This window comes from Arachis hypogaea, chromosome 16 (genome assembly GCF_003086295.3).
Source record: "Arachis hypogaea cultivar Tifrunner chromosome 16, arahy.Tifrunner.gnm2.J5K5, whole genome shotgun sequence".
Classification (NCBI taxonomy): Eukaryota; Viridiplantae; Streptophyta; class Magnoliopsida; order Fabales; family Fabaceae; genus Arachis; species Arachis hypogaea.
In genome coordinates, this window is record NC_092051.1 from 112,870,026 (window position 1) to 112,892,766 (window position 22,741).

Consider the following 22,741-nt stretch of genomic DNA (forward strand, 5'->3'; position numbering starts at 1 on the left):
AGGTAATTTCAGTTGAACCAGATCATTTAGTTCATTGATGAGCAATGGGGGTTCATCCTCCCAAGTCTCATTACCAAATAGCTTGGCATTCAGCTTCATGATTGCTCCTAGATATTGAGCAACTTGCTCTTCAATAATATCTTCATCCTTTTCAGAGGAAGAATACTCATCAGAGCTCATGAATGGCAACAGTAAGTTCAGTGGAATCTCTATGGTCTCTATATGAGCCTCAGATTCCTTTGGTTCCTCATTAGGGAACTCCTTAGTGGCCAGTAGACGTCCATTGAGGTCTTCCTCACTGGAAATCACTGCCTTTCCCTCCTCTACAGGTTCGGCCATGTTGGACGTGTTTATGGCCTTGCACTCTCTATTTGGATTCTCTTCTGTATTGCTTGGGAGAGTACTAGGAGGGAGTTCAGTAACTTTCTTACTTAGCTGACCCACTTGTGCCTCCAAATTTCTAATGGAGGACCTTGCTTTAGTCATGAAGCTGAGAGTGGTCTTAGATAGATCAGAGACTACAGTTGCTAAGTCAGAGTGACTCTGCTTAGAATTCTCTCTCTATTGCTGAGAAGATGATGGAAAAGGTTTGCTATTGCCAAACCGTGATCTCCCACCATTATTATTATTATTATTGAAGCCTTGATTAGGCTTCTGTTGATCATTCCATGAGAGATTAAGATGATTCCTCCATGAAGGATTATAGGTGTTTCCATAGGATTCTCCCATGTAATTTACCTCTGCCATTGCAGGATTCTCAGGGTCATAGGCTTCTTCTTCAGAGGAAGTTTCCTTAGTACTGCCTGATGCAGCTTTCATTCCAGACAGACTCTGAAAAATTATATTGACTTGCTGAGTCAATATTTTGTTTTGAGCCAATATGACATTCAGAGTATCAATATCAAGAACTCCTTTCTTCTGAGTTGTCCCATTATTCACAGGATTCCTTTCAGAAGTGTACATGAACTGGTTATTTGCAACCATTTCAATGAGTTCCTGGGCTTCTGCAGGCGTCTTCTTCAGATGAAGAGATTCTCCAGCAGAGTGATCCAATGACATCTTGGACAATTCAGACAGACCATCATAGAATATACATATGATGCTCCATTCTAAAAACATGTCAAAAGGACACCTTCTGATTAATTGCTTGTATCTTTCCCAAGCTTCATAGAGGGATTCACCTTCCTTCTGTCTGAAGGTTTGGACTTCCACTCTAAGCTTGCTCAACTTTTGAGGTGGAAAGAATTTGGCCAAGAAAGTATTGACTAACTTTTTCCAAGAGTTCAGGCTATCTTTAGGTTGTGAGTCCAACCATGTCCTAGCTCTGCCTCTTACAACAAAGGGAAAAAGCATAAGTCTGTAGACCTCGGGATTAACCCCATTGGTCTTAACAGTGTCACAGATCTGCAAGAATTCAGCTAAGAACTGATGAGGATCTTCCAATGAAAGTCCATGAAACTTGCAATTCTGCTGCATTAGAGAAACTAATTGAGGGTTAAGCTCAAAGTTGTTTGCTCCAATTGCAGGAATTGAGATACTCCTTCCACAGAAGTCAGAAGAGGGTGCAATAAAGTCACCAAGCATCTTCCTTGCATCTCCACCATTGTTATTGAGTTCGGCCATCTCTTCTTCTTTTTCAAAAAATTCTATCAAGTCCTCTCCAGAGTGTTGTGCTTTAGCTTCTCTTAGCTTCCTCTTTAGAGTCCTTTTAGGTTCCGGATTACCTTCAACAAGAATGTTCTTATCCTTGCTCTTGCTCATATGAAAAAGAAGAGAACATAAAAGAATAGGAATCCTCTATGTCACAGTATAGGGATTCCTTTATGTGAGTAGAAGAATAGAAGAGTTGAATGAAGAAGGGAGAAGAAGAAGAATTCGAACACAGAGATGGAGAGAGGATTCGAATTATAAGAAGAAGAGAAGTATTAGTAAATAAATAAAATAAATAGAAAGAGATGAGAGGGGGAGAGAATTCGAATTTTAAATTAAAATAAAAGGAAAATATTTTTGTTTTTATTTTAATTATTGGTTAGTATTCGAAATTTAAGAGAAGAAATAAAATAAAATTTGAAAACTAAATGAATTAATTAAATAAAAAGAGATTTTTGAAAAAGTTGTTAGTGATTTTCGAAAATTGGAGAGAGAAAAGTAGTTAGGTAGTTTTGAAAAAGATATGATTGAAATAGAAAACTTTTAAAATCAAACAAAAAGTCAAGTAGTTAATTGAAAAAGATTTGAAAATCAATTTTGAAAAGATAAGAAATTAGAAAAGATTTTGAAATTGATTTTGAAAAAGATATGATTGAAAATTTATTTTGAAAAATATTTGAAAAGGAAATTAGAAATATTTGATTTTTGAAATTAAAGTTGATTACTTGACTAACAAGAAACTCAAAGATATGATTCTAGAATTTAAAGATTGATCCTTTCTTAATAAGCAAGTAACAACTTGAAAATTTTTGAATCAAAATATTAAATGTTAGCAATTAATTTCGAAAATATGAAATAAAAATAAGAAAAAAATTTTGAAAATCAATTTTAAAGTTTTCGAAACTATTAAAAGATATTTGAAAAAGATTTTAAAAGATAAAATTTTTAATTTGAAATTTTGACTTGACTAACAAGAAACAACTAAATTTTAAAACTTTATGACTAAATCAATTCAAATTTTTGAAATTTATGAGTGAAATAAGGGAAAGATATTTTTTTATTATTGAATTTTTAGTGAGGAGAGAGAAAAACATAAAAATGATGCAAAACACAAGAAATTAAGATCAAAACTAATAATGCATGCAAGAACATTTTGAATGTCAAGATGAACACCAAGAACACTTTGAAGATCATGATGAACATCAAGAACATAATTTTAAAGAATTTTTAAGAAAAGAAAGACATGCAAGACACCAAACTTAAAAATTTTTAAACTATAAACAGTAATAATTCAAAAATGCATATGAAAACAAGAAAATACATCAAACAAGAAAAATTTAAAGATCAAACAAAGAAATTCATCAAGAACAACTTGAAGATCATGAAGAACAAAACTCACTGCATGGATTTTCGAAAATTTTTAAGAAAAATTAAAAATATTCAATTGATACCAAACTTAAAATTTGACACTAGACTCAAACAAGAAACATAAAATATTTTTGGTTTTTATGGTTTTATTAATTTTTTTTGTAATTTTCGAAAATTATTTTGGAAAAAGAAAATAAATAAATTCAAAATTTTTAATAGGAATTCCAGGAATCATGCAATGTTAGTCTAAAGCTTCGGTCCGAAAATTTAGACATGGCTAAATAGCCAGCCAAGCTTTATGTAAATGCTTCGGTCCAAAAGATTAGACATGGCCAAATGGCCAGCCAAGCTTCAGCATACAACTCAGACATATAACAGCCAATTAGATTGGAATCCAAAGGCTCTTGCAATGATAAGTGAAAGCCTCAGTCCAAAAGATTAGACATGGCTTAGCAGCCAGCCAGGCTTCATGTATCATCTGAAACTCTAGAATTCATTCTTAAAAATTCTAAAGAACAAAATATAAATAATTTTTGTATATAAATTTTTTTTGAATTTTTTTTGAAAATAAAAATAAAACAAAATTACCTAATCTGAGCAACAAGATGAACCGGCAGTTGTCCAAACTCGAACAATCCCCGGCAACGGCGCCAAAAACTTAGTATGCGAATTGTTGATTTCACTTTTCAACACTTCTTCACAACTCTGTGTAACTGACCAGCAAGTGCACTTGGTCATCCAAGTAATACCTTACGTGAGTAAGGGTCGATCCCACGGAGATTGTCGGCTTGAAGCAAGCTATGGTCATCCTTGTAAATCTCAGTCAGGCGGATTCAAATGGTTATAATGTTTTAGTAATTAAAATATAAATAAAATATAAAATAAGATAGAGATACTCATGTAATTCATTGGTGGGAATTTTAGATAAGCGTCTGGAGATGCTTTGTTGCTTCTGAACTTCTGCTTTCCTACTACCTTCTTCCAACCATGCGTTACCTCCTTCCATGGTAAGCTGTATGATCCTCTCGGATGAAAATAAATCCATATACGCTGTCACTGCACGGCTAATCATCTGTCAGTTCCCGCTAGCGTCGGAATAAAACCATTGTCCTTTTGCACACTGTCACTTGCGCCCCACATTCGCAGGTTTGAAGCTCTTCACAGTCATCCCCTCCCAGATCCTACTCGGAATACCACAGACAAGGTTTAGACTTTTCGGATCTCAGGAATGCTGCCAATGGTTCTAGCCTATACCACGAAGGTTCTAATCTCAGATTCAGTTGCTCTGTTGTCAGGAGAGGCAACATGAATCATTGATTAAGGACCCAAGAGAATATACTCCAGCTGTCGTCCAATGACCACGTTGAACATCATGTAGATCGCTTTGTGATTGTCAGGCACGCGATATTGGCTAAGCGAGTAACGAAGATTGGGTGATTGTCACGGGTCACCCCTTCATTCTGACTTAACTGAATTAAGTATGAGAGTATATCTTGGAGAAGAAGTAGGCGTGAATTGAATAGAAAAATAGTAGTAATTGCATTAATTCATGAAGAACAGCAGAGCTCCACACCTCAATCTATGGGGTGTAGAAACTCCACCTTAGAAAATACATAAGTGAAAATGGTCTAGGCATGGCCGTGAGGCCAGCCTCCAAAGGTGTACAATGGTCTAAAAGAGAGAGACGTAAAATAAATCACTAAAAGTAGTTTTTATACTAAACTAGTAACTAGGGTTTACACAAGCTGAGTAACTAAGTGCAGATAGTGCAGAATTCCACTTCTGGGTTCCACTTGGTGTGTGCTTGGACTGAGCATTGAAGCTTTTTCGTGCATAAGCTGTTCCTGGAGTTAAACGCCAGCTTTGGTGCCAGTTTGGGCGTTTAACTCCAATTCTGGTGCCAGTTTGGGCATTTTTTGCCAAGATGTTTTAGGCTGACTTTGAACGCCAGTTTGGGCCATCAAATCTCGGGTAAAGTATGAACTATTATATATTGCTGGAAAGTACAGGATGTCTACTTTCCAACGCAATTGAGAGCGCACCAATTGGGCTTCTAAAGCTCCAACAAATCTATTTCGAATGATGCAGGGTCAGAATCCAACAGCATCTGCAGTCCTTTTTCAGCCTCTGAATCAGATTTTTGCTCAGGTCCCTCAATTTCAGCCAGAAAATACCTGAAATCACAGAAAAATACACAAACTCATAGTAAAGTCCAGAAATGTGATTTTTGAATAAAAACTAATAAAAATATAATAAAAAGTAACTAAATTATGCTAAAAACTATGTAAAAACAACGCCAAAAGGGTATAAATTATCCGCTCATCAGCGCCACGTATAGAAAACGCAGAAAACGCTGATTGTTGCATTTAATTCTGAGTTAAACTTTATTTTTTTTAAAATAGGAAAAGATATTATTTAATTTTAGAAAATAGATTTTAAATTAATTTGGATTAGATATAAAAGGAAAAAGAAACTTCTCTTCTGGGGGGATTCCAACATTAGTTAACTTTTCATTCCACCTTAGCCCAATTTAGAATCCTTATTTTCTCTTTGAACCATGAGCAACTAAACCTCCATTGTTACGGTTAGGAGCTCTGTCTATTGTATGGATTGATACTATTTTTTTTCTATTTTAATTCATGTACTGATTTATAATTTAAGAATTATTTTCATTCGTTATCTTATGAATTTGGGTGGAACGGAAGTATGACCCTCTTTCTAATTGAGTTCTTGTATAACTTGGAAAAGCTCTTTACTTGAACAACAGCTTGAAAACATATTCTCCTAAATTCTAATTATCTGGACTTAACGGGATACGTGACATATAATCCTCTTATATTTGGATAATTAGGATTTCTGTGGCATATAAACTAGAATTAAGCTTCACCCTCTAATTGGAATTAAGTGACCAAGGAATTGCCGGTTGATGAATTTTAGAGGAGACTAGAAAGGTCTAAGGAATTAAGGTCTAGTCACATATAGTTTGCCATGAATTAAATCTTGCATGTTTAGAATAAATTAATAAGAAAAGTCAATCCAGAAAATAGATAACTCTAAAGCCTTAACTGCCTTCTCCATATTTTATTCCCAACTTATTTATTTTCCTGTCTTCTGTTTAATGCTTTTTGAACTCTCAAACACTATTTTCTGTTTGTCTAACTAGGCCAATCATTTAACCATTGTTTCTTAGTCCATCAATCCTCGTGGGATCGACCCTCACTCACCTGAGGTATTACTTGGTACGACCCGGTGCACTTGCCAGTTAGTTTGTGGTTATAAAATTTTCGCACCAAGTTTTTGGCGCCGTTGCCGAGGATTGACTGTGATTAACAACTATTAGTTGTTTGATTGCTTAGATTAGGCATTTTAGTTTTAATTTTATTTAAATTTTGCTTTAGTATTTTCAAAAAAAAAAATTATTTTGATTTATTCAATTAAACCATTATTTTTTCTTTTCTCTTAATTTCTGAAATTAAGTTTAGTGTCCCCTTAGTTATTTTATTTATTGAGTTTATATTTCTTTTATGTTCTTTCTTCTTTGCTTGCCTGTTTTCCACATGGTGCGTTTAATTCTGTTTGGTGTTTTGTGCTAAGAAAAAATAATGGAGAGAGATCACATGGGTTACTACTCACACCCAAGTAGTGATTCATATTATTGTGGATGGAGGAACTATCCGAATTTTAGTTGGCAAAGTCAAAACCAAAGAAACTTCAATGCTCCATGTTCCAACTATCAAGAACCACCATCTCCATATTCATATCAAGAACCACCATCTCTATATTCATATCAAAAACCACCATCTTCTTATTCATATCAAAAACCACCATCTTCTTATTCATATCAAGCACCATCAGATCTTGAGCTTCTCATGAAAGAATTCTTACATGATATAAAGACAAGTGTCAAAAATATAGAGAAATATGTGCAAGTTATTATCAAGTCCTAGGAAGAGGAACAAGCAAATTCCTTCCCAAGAGATATAATGCAAGATCCTATAGAAGAAAGTGAGGAAATCAATCAAAGGAGTTCATACTCCAATGAATTAGAGAACTTTTCACTCTCACGCATGGAAGAAGAGGAAGATGCAAAAATAAAGGAGGAAGATACACAAACAAAGGAGGTTGTAAGAGATGAAAATAATTATGGGAATCTATACTCCAATGAAGTAGAGACTGGCATAGAGAGCGAGTTTATTGAAGCACCAATTCAAGAAGTTCTTGATGAAGGGCACACTCTAACCATCACACAACACCCAAATTTTGAAATCAAAGAAGTGAAGAGAAACCAAGAAAAGCACTGAAAAGGAGATTGTGACCAAGAAACAGAAGAAAATATCCATGAAAAAGAGAAGGTCAGAAAAAAAAACAATCCAACCTCTACACCAACAAGCAAGGTGAATCAAGTTAATCACAATAAAAAAAAGCTTGTTAGGAGGAATTTATATCAAGGGGCACTAATTTTCACCTCTCCCCCCTTGGAGACATTTCTTTTAACCAACATGGAAGAAGAGGAAGAAAATTCAACAATCAAGTGTCACGCTAGTGACATTAAAGAAGCGCTTGTTGGGAGGCAACCCGATAATTTCGTATCCTTAAGTTATTTTTCGTAGTAGTGGTTTTCTTACTTATTTGATTTTTATTGAGTTTTTACTGTTTTTCTTTCGTTTTAAGTCTATTTTGATCATGCAGCTATTTTAGAACAAGAACCGAACACTTCAAAAAAAAAAAAAAAACGAGCACACAACGCGCAAGCATCGCTGACGCGTACGTGTCATATGTATGAGCGTGAAAAATAAAAGTGAACAGAGAGTTGAGTAGGAGTGGTTTTGGAACTATGTTTTGCGCACAAACAAGCCTATGCGTACGCGTACCTCACGCGTGCGCGTCGTTTGCGCTTTTAGCCACCCACGCGTGCGCGTCCCTGACATGTACGCGTGACCCTGAAAATCAGCGTCAATGAGTGTTTGGGCAAAGAGTTGTGATGGCTTGGGGCTGGAATTGTGCTAGAGGCACAAACTTGATCACGCGTACGCGTCCCTGACGCGTGTGCATCCTTTGCACAAATGGCCATTCACGCGTTCGCGTGCATGACGCGTACGCGTCATATGAAAATTTTGGTTCCCAGGCCACGCGAACAGAGAGTTGTGCGTGTGCGCGGCCGCCTTCGCGTGATTCGCACAAACCAAGGGCACGCGTACGCGTGCTAGATGCTTACGCGTCACTATCAAAATTGGGCGACCTACGCGTACGCGTGCTGTATGCGTACGCGTCACCTGTGCCGCACACCTCCACTAGTGCGCCGTCCAGTTTTAATTTTCATTCTCTCTCCCTCCCAAATCCTATTTCTCTCTTGTTCTTTTATCCTTTTATTTTTCTTTGGTCATAATATTTGTTTTTTTTTGTTTTTAGTTCTTCTTTGCTTGAGGACAAGCAAACCTTTAAGTTTGGTGTTGTCGCTTCGCTTATGGATTTTCTGTTTATTTTAATAGCACCAAAGGGAGATGAATGTTCTTTATGGAGGAATGAAATGGCCACAAGCATAACTGAGGTGGTTGAGTTCCTTTCATTCTATATTCGTTCCCGTTCTTACTATGTTATGTTCCAATTTTCTGCTATTTTGCTTTGTTTATTGCATGATCCTTTATTAGATAAATTCCTAGGTTTTAGTTTAGTTCTGTTAGTTGCTTTAATTTTGAAAGCTATCTCATGTATTGCCCACTGAGCTTGAAATCAAAAAGAAAGAAGAAAAGATGTAATGTATGAGAAATTGAGTTTAATTTCTAGAATAGTCTCATTTATTCAAATGTGGTGGTATTTTCTGTGACTCGAAATGCATGACATGAACAGTGCATAGTTAAATTTGAATAAAAGAATGTTGATGTACAAGGAATAGAAATTTAGAGACCTATTATGAAGTCTCTGCAATAAGTAAAAGTTTAATCCTTGAAGCAAAAGAAACAACATTGAAAAAAAAAAGAGGATATAAAAGCAAGGTCCAAGGCTCTGAGCATCAATAACTAGGGAGGTCAGACATGATTAAAATCTCAAAGAGTTGTTTCCCTAGTCACATGCATGTGGTGTTCTTGTGTCAAGTAATCCTTGAGACAAAACATTTAGAGTCGAGATCAATTGCAATTAACAGAGTATGCCAAAGGCTTTGAGCACACTGTATGGGAGTAACTGAAAGGAAAATCAGAACTTAAAGAAAGTTCCCCAGTTAAGTGCTTGTGGTGTTTCTGTGTCAAGTGAAGCTTGAGACAAAACATTTAAAGTCACAACTAGGCTCAAGGTGCAAAGCACCAAAGAAAAAAGAATCAAAGAAAAATTGCTGTGTTCAAGGGTTAAATTGAGTTACAAAAGATTAGAGAATTCATAATGTTATCCGGATTCTAATTCCGAATGACAGTGACATACTTCTGATTCAAAGGAGAGTGAGATGCAAAAACTATTCAAGATTGCAGTTGTAAACCCCACTATAAGAAGAGACATAAACTTAATCGAACTATCATTCTCATGCAAATTCACATTCTAAGCCTATATTATTTTGGTTGCTTGAGGACAAGCAACAATTCAAGTTTGGTGTTGTGATGCGTGAGCATCTTTTCTATCTTTTCCTAGTAAATTTGCATTCAATTTGTTGAGTTTAATCAAGAATTAATTATCTTTTAGGCACTATGGATGCTACTTTGAGTCGTGTGCAATTCTGTTTATTTTAGGTAGCATTTGGTTAGATTTGATGGAGCTTCCGCAAAAAAAGAGAAGAAGGCTATATAGGGCAGGAATGGCTCAGATGATGGAGAGGAAGCTTGCGCAAATGGAATCAGCACAAGAATTAAAGGAGATGACAGCGAGGAGCGACGCCTGCGCATATCTGACGCGTGCGCGTGATTTAGAGCTTTCCTTGGCGACGCGTGCGCATACCTGACGTGTACGCGTGAAAAGTGAAGTTGCACAGCGACGCGTGCACGTACCTGACGCATACGCGTGACACGTGAAGAAGACCATCGATGCGTACGCGTGACTGACGCGTACGCATGACATGCGCCACGTGCAGAAAACGCAGAAAACGCTGATTGCTGCATTTAATTCTGAATTAAACTTTATTTTTTTAAAATAGGAAAAGATATTATTTAGTTTTAGAAAATAGATTTTACATTAATTAGGATTAGATATAAAAGGGAAAAGAAACTTCTCTTCTGGGGGGATTCCAACATTAGTTAACTTTTCATTCCACCTCAGCCCAATTTAGAATCCTTATTTTCTCTCTGAACCATGAGCAACTAAACCTCCATTGTTCAGGTTAGGAGCTCTATCTATTGTATGAATTGATACTATTATTTTTCTATTTTAATTCATGTACTGATTTATAATTTAAGAATTGTTTTCGTTCGTTATCTTATGAATTTGGGTGGAACGGAAGTATGACCCTCTTTCTAATTGAGTTCTTGTATAACTTGGAAAAGCTCTTTACTTGAACAACAGCTTGAAAACATATTCTCCTAAATTCTAATTATCTGGACTTAACGGGATACGTGACATATAATCCTCTTATATTTGGATAATTAGGATTTTTGTGGCATATAAACTAGAATTAAGCTTCACCCTCTAATTGGAATTAAGTGACCAAGGAATTGCTGGTTGATGAATTTTAGAGGAGACTAGAAAGGTCTAAGGAATTAAGGTCTAGTCACATATAGTTTGCCATGAATTAAATCTTGCATGATTAAATAAATTAATAAGAAAAGTCAATCCGGAAAATAGATAACTCTGAAGCCTTAACTGCCTTCTCCATATTTTATTCCCAACTTATTTATTTGCCTGTCTTCTGTTTAATGCTTTTTGAACTCTCAAACACTATTTTCTGTTTGTCTAACTAGGCCAATCACTTAACCATTGTTGCTTAGTCCATCAATCCTCGTGGGATCGACCTTCACTCACCTGAGGTATTACTTGGTACGACCCGGTGCACTTGCCGGTTAGTTTGTGGTTATAAAATTTTTGCTCCAAGTTTTTGGCGCCGTTGCCGGGGATTGACTGTGATTAACAACTATTAGTTGTTTGATTGCTTTGATTAGGCATTTTAGTTTTAATTTTATTTAAATTTTGCTTTAGTATTTTCAAAAAAAATTTATTTTGATTTATTCACGTGTACGCGTGACGAGCGTCACGTGCTGCATTTAACAGAATTCGCTGAGGCGATTTCTGGGCTGCTTTTGGCCCAGTTTCAAGCCCGAAAATGAAGATTAGAGGCTGGGGATGGATTTGGGACGTGGTTCAATCATTCGCTTTTTCATTCACATTTTAGGTTAAGATGTAGGTTTCTTGAGATAGGCTCTCTCCTCTCACTAGGTTTTAGGGTTTTTAGTCCTATTTCGTCTTAGTTTCAGAATTTTATCTTGCTTTAATTTAGTTTCCCTTCTGCCTTTTATTTTTCTAGTATCTTAGTTTATCTTCTCTTGTTGATTTCTTTATTTTCCCAATTTAGTTTATGTACTCTTATTATCAGATTCAATTTCCTTTTAATGCAATTTGAGGTATTTCATGTTTATTGCTTCTTTCTTTGATTGTTGGTTATTGATTCCTTGCATTTGTTAATCTTAGATTTTACTATTTCCTGTTACTTTTCTATGCTTTTATTTTGTGTCTTCCAAGTGTTTGATAAAATGCTTGGTTGGATTTTAAAATAGATTTTTGTGTTCTTAACTTGGGTTGATGATTTGGAGACTCTCGAATTGAAGATTTCCGATTAGCTTGAACTTCACTAAATCTAGTCTATCCCTATGAGTTGACTAGGACTTGTGAACTCAAGTTGATTGTATGCACTTGACTTTCTTTCATTAGTTAGAGGTTAACTAAGTAAAGGCAATTTACATTTACCATCACAATTGATGACGATAATGAGGATATGACTTCTAATTCTCTTTCCTTGATAAGAGCTTTCTTAGTTATTACTTTATTTTATTGCCATTTTACTTTCTTGTCTCTTAATTTGAAAATCCCAAAATTATTTTCCTGTAACCAATAGTAAGTACATGGTGCACGAAATTACAATCACACTTTTGCAATTCCGCACAACTAACCAGCAAGTGCACTGGGTCGTCCAAGTAATACCTTACGTGAGTAAGGGTCGATCCCACGGAGATTGTCGACTTGAAGCAAGCTATGGTTATTCTGTAACTCTTAGTCAGGAAATCAGTAATAAAAATGATTGGATTTATGAAGAGTAAATAACATAGAATAAATACTTGTTATTCAGTAATGGAGAACAGGTTGAGGTTCTGGAGATGCTCTGTCTTCTGAATTTCTGCTTTCCTACGGTCTTCTTCTTCACGCACGTAGGTCTCCTTCCATGGCAAGCTGTGAGTTGGTGGATCACCATTGTCAATGGATACCAGCCGTCCTCTCAGTGAAAAGGGTCCATGTACATGGCTAATCATCTGTCGGTTCTCACTAATGTTGGAATAGGATCCATTGATCCTTTTGCACACTGTCACTGCGCCTAGCATTCATGAGTTTGAAGCTCGTCACAGTCATCCCTTCCCGGATCCTACTCGGAATACCACAGACAAAGTTTAGACTTTTCGGATCTTAGGAATGCTGCCAATTGATTCTAGCTTATACCACGAAGACTCTGATCTCACAGATTTGAGTGCTCTGTTGTCAGGAGATGCAATCAAACATATGAGCCAGGAACCCAAGAGATACACACTCAATCTAAGGTAGAACGGAGGTGGTTGTCAGGCATACATTCATAGGTTGAGAATGGTGATGAGTGTCATGGATCATCACATTCATCATGTTGAAGTGCGAGTGAATATCTTAGAATAGAAACGCGCATGATTGAATGAAAAACAGTAGTAATTGCATTAATTCATCGAAACACAGCAGAGCTCCTCACCCCCAACCATGAAGTTTAGAGACTCATGCCGTAGAAGATACAAATTCAGATGTAAAAAATGTCATGAAGTCCATAGTAAGTCTCTAAAAGTTGTTTTTATACTAAGCTAGTGACCTAGGTTTACAGAAAATGAGTAAACTAAGATAGATAGTGCAGAAATCCACTTCCGGGGCCCACTTGGTGTGTGCTTGGGCTGAGCATTGAGCTTTACACATGTAGAGGCTTCACTTGGAGCTAAACGCCAGGTTGCATCCTGTTTGTGGCGTTTAACTCTGGTTTTTCTGGCGTTTAACTTCACAATAGGGCAAGAAGTTGGCGTTTGAACGCATGTTTACATCGTCAAAACTCAGGAAAAGTATGGACTATTATATATTGCTGGAAAGCCCTGGATGTCTACTTTCCAACGCAATTGTGAGCGTGCCAATTGGGTTTCTATAGCTCCAGAAAATCTATTTCGAGTGCAGAGAGGTCAGAATCCAACAGCATCTGCAGTCCTTTTTCAACCTCTGGATCAGATTTTTGCTTAGGTCCCTAAATTTTAGCCAGAAAATACTTCAAATCACAGAAAAATATACAAACTTATAGTAAAGTCCAAAAATGTGAATTTTACATAAAAACTAATAAAACATAGTAAAAACTAACTAAATCATACTAAAAACTACCTAAAAATAATGCCAAAAAGCGTATAAATTATCCGCTCATTGACAAACTCCAATTTGACGGTTTGTTTTGCCTTGAATTTAGAACATTTTGATAACCTTTTGTCACATTTAGCCTAAGAATTAGCATGGTTTTGTTATCTCTTCCATGATTGTGCTTAAGTGTAAAAACATGCTTTTTAAGCCTTATCTTGGTGAATTCTAGTTTCTGTTTGATTCCATACGATGCCTTGATGTGTTTGCTAGTAACCTCAGGTTGAAACTAGGCATGGATCAAAGGAAGCAAGGAAGGAAGCATACAAGTGGAGAGAAGCATAAAAAGGTCAAAAAAGCAAAGTCAGCCATGCACGCGCACGCGCACAAGGCGCTCGCGCGCACATTGCAGAATCGACCAGGGACGCGCACGCGTACCATGCGCGCACGCGCCGATGATGGCACATGACCTCATTAATGCAACACGTTCCTGGAGATTTGAGAGGTTTTCTGAACCCATTTTGGCGCCAAATTGCTAAGGGAAAGGAATAAAAGGATGAAGGATTAAGGAGAAGGCATCATCATTGATCACTTTGGGATTTTTCATACTTTGGATGTTAGTTACCAAATAGTTTAGTTTTTTTAGCTTTGTAGTTAGTTTCTAGAGAGAGAAGCTCTCTCTTCTCTCTAGGATTAGGATTAGGTTTAGGTTAATCTCTCTTCTTAGATCTAGGTTTAACTCATGCTTTGATTCACTTTTCATTTACCAATTCCTAATCTTCTCCTCTTCCTCTCTCTAGATGTGTGCTTTAATAATTGTAATTCTTCATTTTGTTTTGGATATATTGTTGTTCCTTGGTTTTCTTTCAATAATGCAATTTGAGGTAATTCATGATAATTGTGATTTCCTTGATTGTTGTTGTTAATTCTTTACATTCAATTGTAGTTAGAATTCATTCTTGTTGTGATTGACTATACTTTTCTTTTGTGCCTTCCAAGTGTTTGATGAAATGCTTGGTTGGATTTTAGTATAGATTTTGTTCCTCTTGGCCTAGGTAGAGTAATTAGTGACACTTGAGTTATCTAGTTCCTTTGTTGATTGATAATTGGAGAGATTGCTAATTGGTTTGGAGTGCACTAAGGCTAGTCTTTCCTTGGGAGTTGGCTAGGACTTGTGGCTCAAGTCAATTCATCCACTTGACTTTCCTTTAATTAGTAAGGGTTAACTAAGTGGTAGCAATGGACAATTCTCATCACAATTGAGAAGGATAACTAGGATAGGACTTCTAATTTTCATACCTTGCTAAGAGCCTTTTATAGTTGTTAGTTTATTTTCATTGCCATTTACTTTTCATGCTTCTTATCCAAAACCCCAAAATAAACAAGTCCATAACCAATAACAAGAACACTACCCTGCAAGTCCTTTGAGAGACGACCCGAGGTTTAAATACTTCGGTTTATAGATTTTAGGGGTTTGTACTTGTGACAAACAAATTTTTGCATGAAAGGATTATTGTTGGTTTAGAAACTATACTTCAACGAGATTTCATTTGTGAAATTCTAAACCGTCAAAAATCAATTCGTCACTCATCACAACACCAAACTTAAATTGTTGCTTGTCCCCAAGCAACTGAAAATCAAATAGAATAAAAAGAAGAGAATATAGTATAAATTCCAAAATATCAATGAAACTTGGCTCCAATTAGATGAGCGGGACTAGTAGCTTTTTGCCTCTGAACAGTTTTGGCATATCACTTTATCCTTTGAAGTTCAGAATGGTTGGCATCTATAGGAACTCAGAATTCAGATGGTGTTATTGATTCTCCTAGTTCAGTATGTTGATTCTTGAATACAGCTACTTTATGAGTCTTGGCCGTGGCCCTAAGCACTTTGTTTTCTAGTATTACCACCGGATACATAAATGCCACAGACACGTAACTGGGTGAACCTTTTCAGATTGTGACTCAGCTTTGCTACAATCCCCAATTAGAGGTGTCCAGGGTTCTTAAGCACACTCTTTTTGCTTTGGATCATGACTTTAACTGCTCAGTCTCAAGCTTTTCACTTGACACCTTCACGCCACAAGCACATGGTTAGGGACAGCTGAGTTTAGCCGCTTAGGCCAGGATTTTATTCCTTTGGGCCCTCCTATCCATTAATGCTTAAAGCCTTGGATCCTTTTTATTTTTCTTGCCTTTTGGGTTAAAGGGTTACTGGATTTTTGCTCTTGCCTTTTGGTTTAAAGAGCTATTGGCTTTTTTCTGCTTGATTTTCCTTTTTCTTTCTTTTATTTTATTTTTTTTCGCAAGCTTTGTTCTTTACTGCTTTTTCTTGCTTCAAGAATCAATTTTATGATTTTTTAGATTATCAATAACATTTCTCCTTTTTCGTTATTCTTTCAAGAGCCAACAATTTTAACATTCATAAACAACAAATTCAAAAGACATATGCACTGTTCAAGCATTCCTGGCATTAAATGCCAGGTTGCTGCTTGTTTCTGGCATTTAACGCCAGCTTTTCTCCCTTTATTGGTGTTTAACGCCAAGTTGGTGCTTGTTTCTGGCGTTAAACGCCAGACTGTAGCTTGTTTCTGGCGTTTAACGCCAGCTTGATGCTTCTTTCTGGCGTTAAACGCCAGTCTGATGCTTCTTACTGGCGTTTAAATGCCAGTAAGCTCTTCCTCCAGGGTGATCTGTTTTTAATGTTGTTTTTTATTTTGCTTTGATTTTTGTGACTCCACATGATCATCATCCTAAAGAAAACATAAAATAAAAATAGAAAACAGAAAATTAACATAGATAAGTAAAAATTGGGTTGCCTCCCAATAAGCGCTTCTTTATTGTCTTTAGCTGGACCTTACTGAGCTTTTAATCTAGTCTCAGCTTTGAGCATTCTTGCTCAACATTACCTTCAAGATAATGCTTGACTCTCTGTCTATTTACAATGAACTTCTTATTAGAATCAATGTCTTGAAGCTCCACATAGCCATATGGTGACACACTTGTAATCACATATGGTCCCCTCCACCGGGATTTCAGTTTTCCGGGAAATAATCTGAGCCTAGAGTTAAACAGCAGAACCTTTTGTCCTGGTTCAAAGAATCTGGATGACAGTTTCTTATCATGCCACCTTTTTTCTTTCTCCTTGTAAATTTTTGCATTTTCGAAAGCATTGAGTCCGAATTCCTCTAGCTCATTTAACTGAAGTAATCTCTTTTCTCCAGCTAACTTAGCATCCAAGTTTAGGAATCTGGTTGCCCAGTAGGCCTTATGCTCCAGTTCCACGGGCAGATGATAGGCCTTGCCATACACAAGCTGGTATGGAGAGGTTCCTATAGGAGTCTTGATTGCTGTTCTGTATGCCCACAGAGCATCATCCAAACTTTTTGCCCAATCCCTTCTATGGGCAATTACAGTCTGTTCCAGGATTATTTTTATTTCTCTGTTAGAGACTTTAGCTTGCCCATTTGTCTGTGGATGATATGGAGTTGCTACTTTGTAGCTAATTCCATGTTGGACCATAGTAGAGTAAAGCTGTTTATTACAGAAATGAATGCCTCCATCACTGATTAGTACTCTAGGGACACCAAACCTGCTGAAGATATATTTCTGGAGGAACTTCAGCACTGTCTTAATATCATTAGTGGGTGTTGCAATTGCCTCTACCCATTTAGATACATAGTCTACTACCACTAGAATATACGTGTTTGAGTATGATGGTGGGAAAGGCCCCATGAAGTCAATACCCCATACATCAAACAACTCAATCTCCAAGATCCCTTGTTGAGGCATGGCGTAACCATGAGGCAGATTACCAGCTCTCTGGCAACTGCCATAGTTACGTACAAACTCTCGGAAGTCTCTATAGAGAGTAGGCCAGTAGAAGCCACATTGGAGAACCTTGGTGGCTATTCGCTCACCTCCGAAATGGCCTCCATATTGTGATCCATGGCAATGCCATAAGATCTTCTGTTCCTCTTCATTAAGCACACATCTACGGATTATTCCGTCTGCATATCTCTTAAAGAGATATGGTTCATCCCATAAGTAGTACTTTGCATCAGAAATCAATTTCTTTATTTGCTGCCTACTGTACTCTTTGGGTATGAATCTTACAGCTTTATAGTTTGCAATATTTGCAAACCATGGTATTTCCTGAATGGCAAATAATTGCTCATCCGAAAAGGTTTCAGAGATCTCAATAGAGGGGGAGGACGCCCCTTCTACTGGTTCTATCCGGGACAGATGATTAGCCACTTGGTTCTCTGTCCTTTTTTTGTCTCTTATTTCTATATCAAGCTCTTGCAGAAGCAACACCCATCTTATGAGCCTTGGTTTTGAATCCTGCTTTGTAAGTAGATATTTAAGAGCAGCATGGTCAGTGTACACAATCACTTTTGATCCTACTAAGTATGATCTAAACTTGTCAATGGCATAAACCACTGCAAGCAGCTCTTTTTCTGTGGTTGTGTAATTTTTCTGTGCATCATTTAAAACACGGCTAGCATAATAAATGACATGCAGAAACTTGTTATGCCTTTGTCCCAATACTGCACCACTTGCATGGTCACTGGCATCACACATTAGTTCAAATGGTAATGTCCAGTCTGGTGCAGAAATAACTGGTGCTGTGACCATCTTAGCTTTCAGAGTTTCAAACGCCTGCAGACACTTTGTGTCAAATACAAATGGCGTGTCAGCAGCTAGCAGATTGCTCAGAGGTTTTGCAATTTTTGAAAAATCTTTTATAAATCTCCTATAGAATCCTGCATGCCCCAAAAAGCTTCTTATTGCCTTAACATTGGCAGGTGGTAGTAATTTTTCAATTACTTCCACTTTAGCTTGATCCACCTCTATTCCCTTGTTTGAAATTTTATGCCCAAGGACAATTCCTTCAGTCACCATAAAGTGATATTTTTCCCAGTTTAAAACTAGGTTGGTCTCTTGGCATCTTTTCAGAACAAGTGTTAAATGGTCAAGGCGGGAGCTGAATGAGTCTCCAAATACTGAAAAGTCATCTATGAAGACTTCCAGAAATTTCTCTACCATATCATAGAAGATAGAGAGCATGCACCTCTGAAAGGTTGCAGGTGCATTGCACAGACCAAAAGGCATCCTTCTATAGGCAAACACTCCAGAAGGACATGTGAATGCTGTTTTCTCTTGGTCCTGAGGATCTACTGCAATTTGGTTGTAACCTGAATAGCCATCCAAAAAACAGTAATATTCATGACCTGCTAGTCTCTCTAGCATCTGGTCTATGAATGGTAAAGGAAAGTGATCCTTCCAGGTGGCTGTATTGAGCCTTCTGTAATCAATACACATACGCCACCCTGTAACTATTCTTGTAGGAACCAGTTCATTCTTTTCATTATGAACCACTGTCATGCCTCCCTTCTTGGGGACAACTTGGATAGGGCTCACCCAGGGGCTATCAGAAATAGGATAAATAATCCCAGCCTCTAGTAACTTGGTGACCTCTTTTTGCACCACTTCCTTCATGGCTGGATTTAGCCGCCTCTGTGGTTGAACCATTGGCTTAGCATCGTCCTCCAATAGGATCTTTAGCATGCATCTTGCTGGGCTGATGCCCTTAAGATCACTTATGGACCATCCAAGAGCTGTCTTATGTGTCCTTAACACTTGAAGTAGTGCTTTCTCTTCCCGTGGATTTAAAGTAGAGCTTATGATCACCGGAAAAATGTCACCTTCTCCCAGAAATACATATTTCAGGGATGGTGGTAGTGGTTTGAGCTCGGGTTTAAGAGGTTTCTCCTCTTCCTGAAGAATTTTCAGAGGCTCTTTTATTTCCTCTGATTCCTCCAGATCAGGCTGAACATCTTTAAAGATGTCTTCTAGCTCTGATTTGAGACTCTCAGCCATGTTGATCTCCTCTACTAGGGAGTCAATAATTTCAAAACTCATGCAGTCTTTTGATGTGTCTGGATGATTCATTGCCTCAACAGCATTCAGCCTGAACTTATCCTCATTGACTCTCAAGGTCACTTCCCCTTTTTGGACATCAATGAGGGTTCGTCCAGTTGCTAGGAAAGATCTTTCTAGAATGAGAGTTGCACTCTTGTGCTCCTCCATTTCCAGCACTATAAAGTCAGTGGAAAAGGCAAATAGCCCAACCTTGACAATCATGTCCTCAATTATGCCTGATGGATATTTAGAGGAGCCATCAGCAAGTTGAAGACATATCCGGGTTGGTTTGACCTCTTCAGTCAAGCCAAGCTTTCTGATAGTGGATGCAGGGATTAGATTGATACTTGCCCCAAGGTTACATAGAGCTGTCTTGGTACAAGTACCCTCTAATGTGCAGGTATCATAAAGCTTTTGGGATCCTTAAGCTTTTCTGGTAAGCTTGTTAAAATGACTGCACTGCATTCTTCAGTGAGAAAAACTTTTTCTGTTTTTCTCTAATCCTTCTTATGACTTAAGATCTCTTTCATGAACTTAGCATAAGAGGGTATTTGCTCAAGTGCCTCTGCAAACGAAATCTTTATTTCAAGAGTCCTGAGATAGTCTGCAAAGCGGGCAAATTGTTTATCCTGTTCCGCTTGGCAGAGTTTCTGAGGATAAGGCATTTTGGCTTTACATTCTTCAACCTTAGTTGCTGCAGGTTTATTTCCTACAGAGGTAGGTTGAGAAGCCTTCTTGAGGGAGTTATTATCAGCACTTGTAGGTGTCTGATCCCTCACTGGTGTTTGAACGCCAGAACTGGACATGGATTGGGCGTTTAACGCCAGATTCCTACCCTTTTCTGGCGTTTGAACACCAGAACTGGACATGGATTGGGTGTTTAACGCCATTTTTTCACCCTTTTCTGGCGTTTAAATGCCAGACTTATTCCTCTCTGGGCTCTTACTATCCTTAGAGTGATTTTGGGTAGCAGGTTTCTCATCCTCTGTCAGCTGTTCTTTTCTTGGCTTTTTGCTACTTTGAGTTGAGGTATTTAATGTTTTTTCACTTCTTAATTGAACTGCTTTGCACTCCTCTGTTATCTGTTTTGATAATTGATGTTTTGTCTGATTCAATTGTGATTCCATATCCTTGTTAGCATTTTTGGTTTCTTGTAGCATCTCTTTAAATTCTGCTGTTGCCTTGTTATAGAAGATAGTTGCTGATTGAGTTCATCAACTTGTTCCTGAGGACTAAAGTCAGTTGATACTGCCTTAGCTTCTTCTTTCGTGGAGGACTCATTACTTATGTACAGATGCTGATTTCTAGCAACTATGTCGATAAGCTCTTGAGCCTCTTCAATAGGCTTTCTCATGCGTATAGATCCACCAGCTGAGTAGTCTAGAGATACCTGAGCTTTTTCTATAAGCCCGTAGTAGAAGATGTCTAACTGCACCCACTCTGAAAACATTTCAGAGGGGCATTTCCTTAGCATCCCTCTGTACCTTTGGTGTGGAAATTGTAACCCACTAACTTACCGGCAAGTGCACCGGATCGTACCAAGTAATACCTTACGTGAGTAAGGGTCGATCCCACGAGGATTGATGGATTAAGCAACAATAGTGTTTGATAGGCTTAGTTAGACAAATAGAAAATAGTGTTGGAAGTTCAAAAGCATTAACAGTAAATTTAGAATATTAAAGATAGGCAGATAAATAAGTTGGGAATAAAATATTGAGAAAGCAGTTAAGGCTTCAGATTATCTATTTTCTGGATTGACTTTTTTTATTAACTAATTTTAATCATGTAAGATTTAATTCATGGCAAACTATTTGTGACTAGACCCTAATTCCTTAAACCTTCCTAGTCTCCTCTAAAATTCATCAACTGCCAATTCCTTGGTCAATTAATTCCAATTTGAGGGTGATGATCAAATTCTAGTTTATATGCCACAAGAATCCTAATTATCCAAAAATAAAGGGATTATATGTCACGTATCCCGTTAAATACAAACAATTAGAAATTCAGGATAATATGTTTTCAAGCTATTGTTCAAGTAAAGAGCTTTTCCAAGTTATACAAGAACTCAATCAGAACATGGGTCATACTTCCATTCCACCCAAATTCATAAAATAAAGAACGAAAACAATTATTGAAATATAAATCAAAACATGAATTAAAATAGAAAAATAGTAATATCAATCCATACAATAGACAGAGCTCCTAACCTTAACAATGGAGGATTAATTGCTCATGGTAGAATGTTATGGAATACAGAATGTAAATTTGGAATAGGATGGGATCCTCCCCAGGACCTCCTTCAAAAGAGAGGTTTCTTCTCCCTTTTATAACTAATCCTAATAAATTTAAAATCTAATTTTTAAAATTAAAATAATATCTTTTCCTAGAATTCAAATTTGAATTTAAATCAAAATTAACTAAATAATCAAGTCTTCAATTGATGGGTGGGGACCACTTGTTTTGTCCATTCTGCAGCTTCTAATCTGTGTTTTCTGGGCTGGAAACTGAGTTAAAGTAGCCCAGAAATCGCCCCCAGCGTTTTTCTGCGTTTCCTGCACGTGGCGCATGTCACGCGTACGCGTCAGTCACCCGTACGCGTCGATGGTCTTTTCTGAGAGTCACGCGAACGCGTCGGTCACGCGCACGCGTCGCTGAGCAAATCTTCAAATCACGCGTACGCATCAGTCACGCGCACGCGTCGCCATGAAAAGCTCCAAATTCACGCGTACGTGTTAGTCATGCGTACGCGTCGCTCCTCACTGCCATCTCCTTTGATTCTTGTGCTGCAGAAACTCCATCAAATTCCGCCGAATGCTACCTAAAATAAACAAAATTGCAAAAAGACTCAAAATAGCATTCATATTGGCTAAAAAATAATTAATTCTTTATTAAACTCAATAAATTAGATGCAAATTCAGTAGGAAAAGATAGGAAAGATGCTCACGCATCACAACACCAAACTTAAACTGTTGCTTGTCCTCAAGCAACCAAACCTAATATAAGCTTAGGATGTGAATTTGCATAAGAATGAGAGTTCGATTAAGCCAATGTCTCCTCTTATAGTGGGTTTACACTGCAATCCTGAACAGTTTTGGCATCTCACTTTATCCTTTGAGGTTCAGAATGATTGGCATCCATAGGAACTCAGAATTCAGATAGTGTTATTGATTCTCCTAGTTCAGTATGTTGATTCTTGAACACAGCTACTTTATGAGTCTTGGCCGTGACCCTAAGTATTTTGTTTTTCAGTATTACCACCGGATACATAA

General features: G+C 37.3%; 1 non-coding gene across 1 annotated transcript; it reads left to right on the forward strand.

Moving 5' to 3' along the window:
* The first annotated feature begins 1,117 nt into the window (after positions 1–1,117).
* LOC112761647 (small nucleolar RNA R71) lies at positions 1,118–1,221 on the forward strand. Its single transcript, XR_003182033.1, has one exon. It is a non-coding gene; the product is annotated as a small nucleolar RNA R71 (small nucleolar RNA).
* The last annotated feature ends 21,520 nt before the right edge of the window (positions 1,222–22,741 follow it).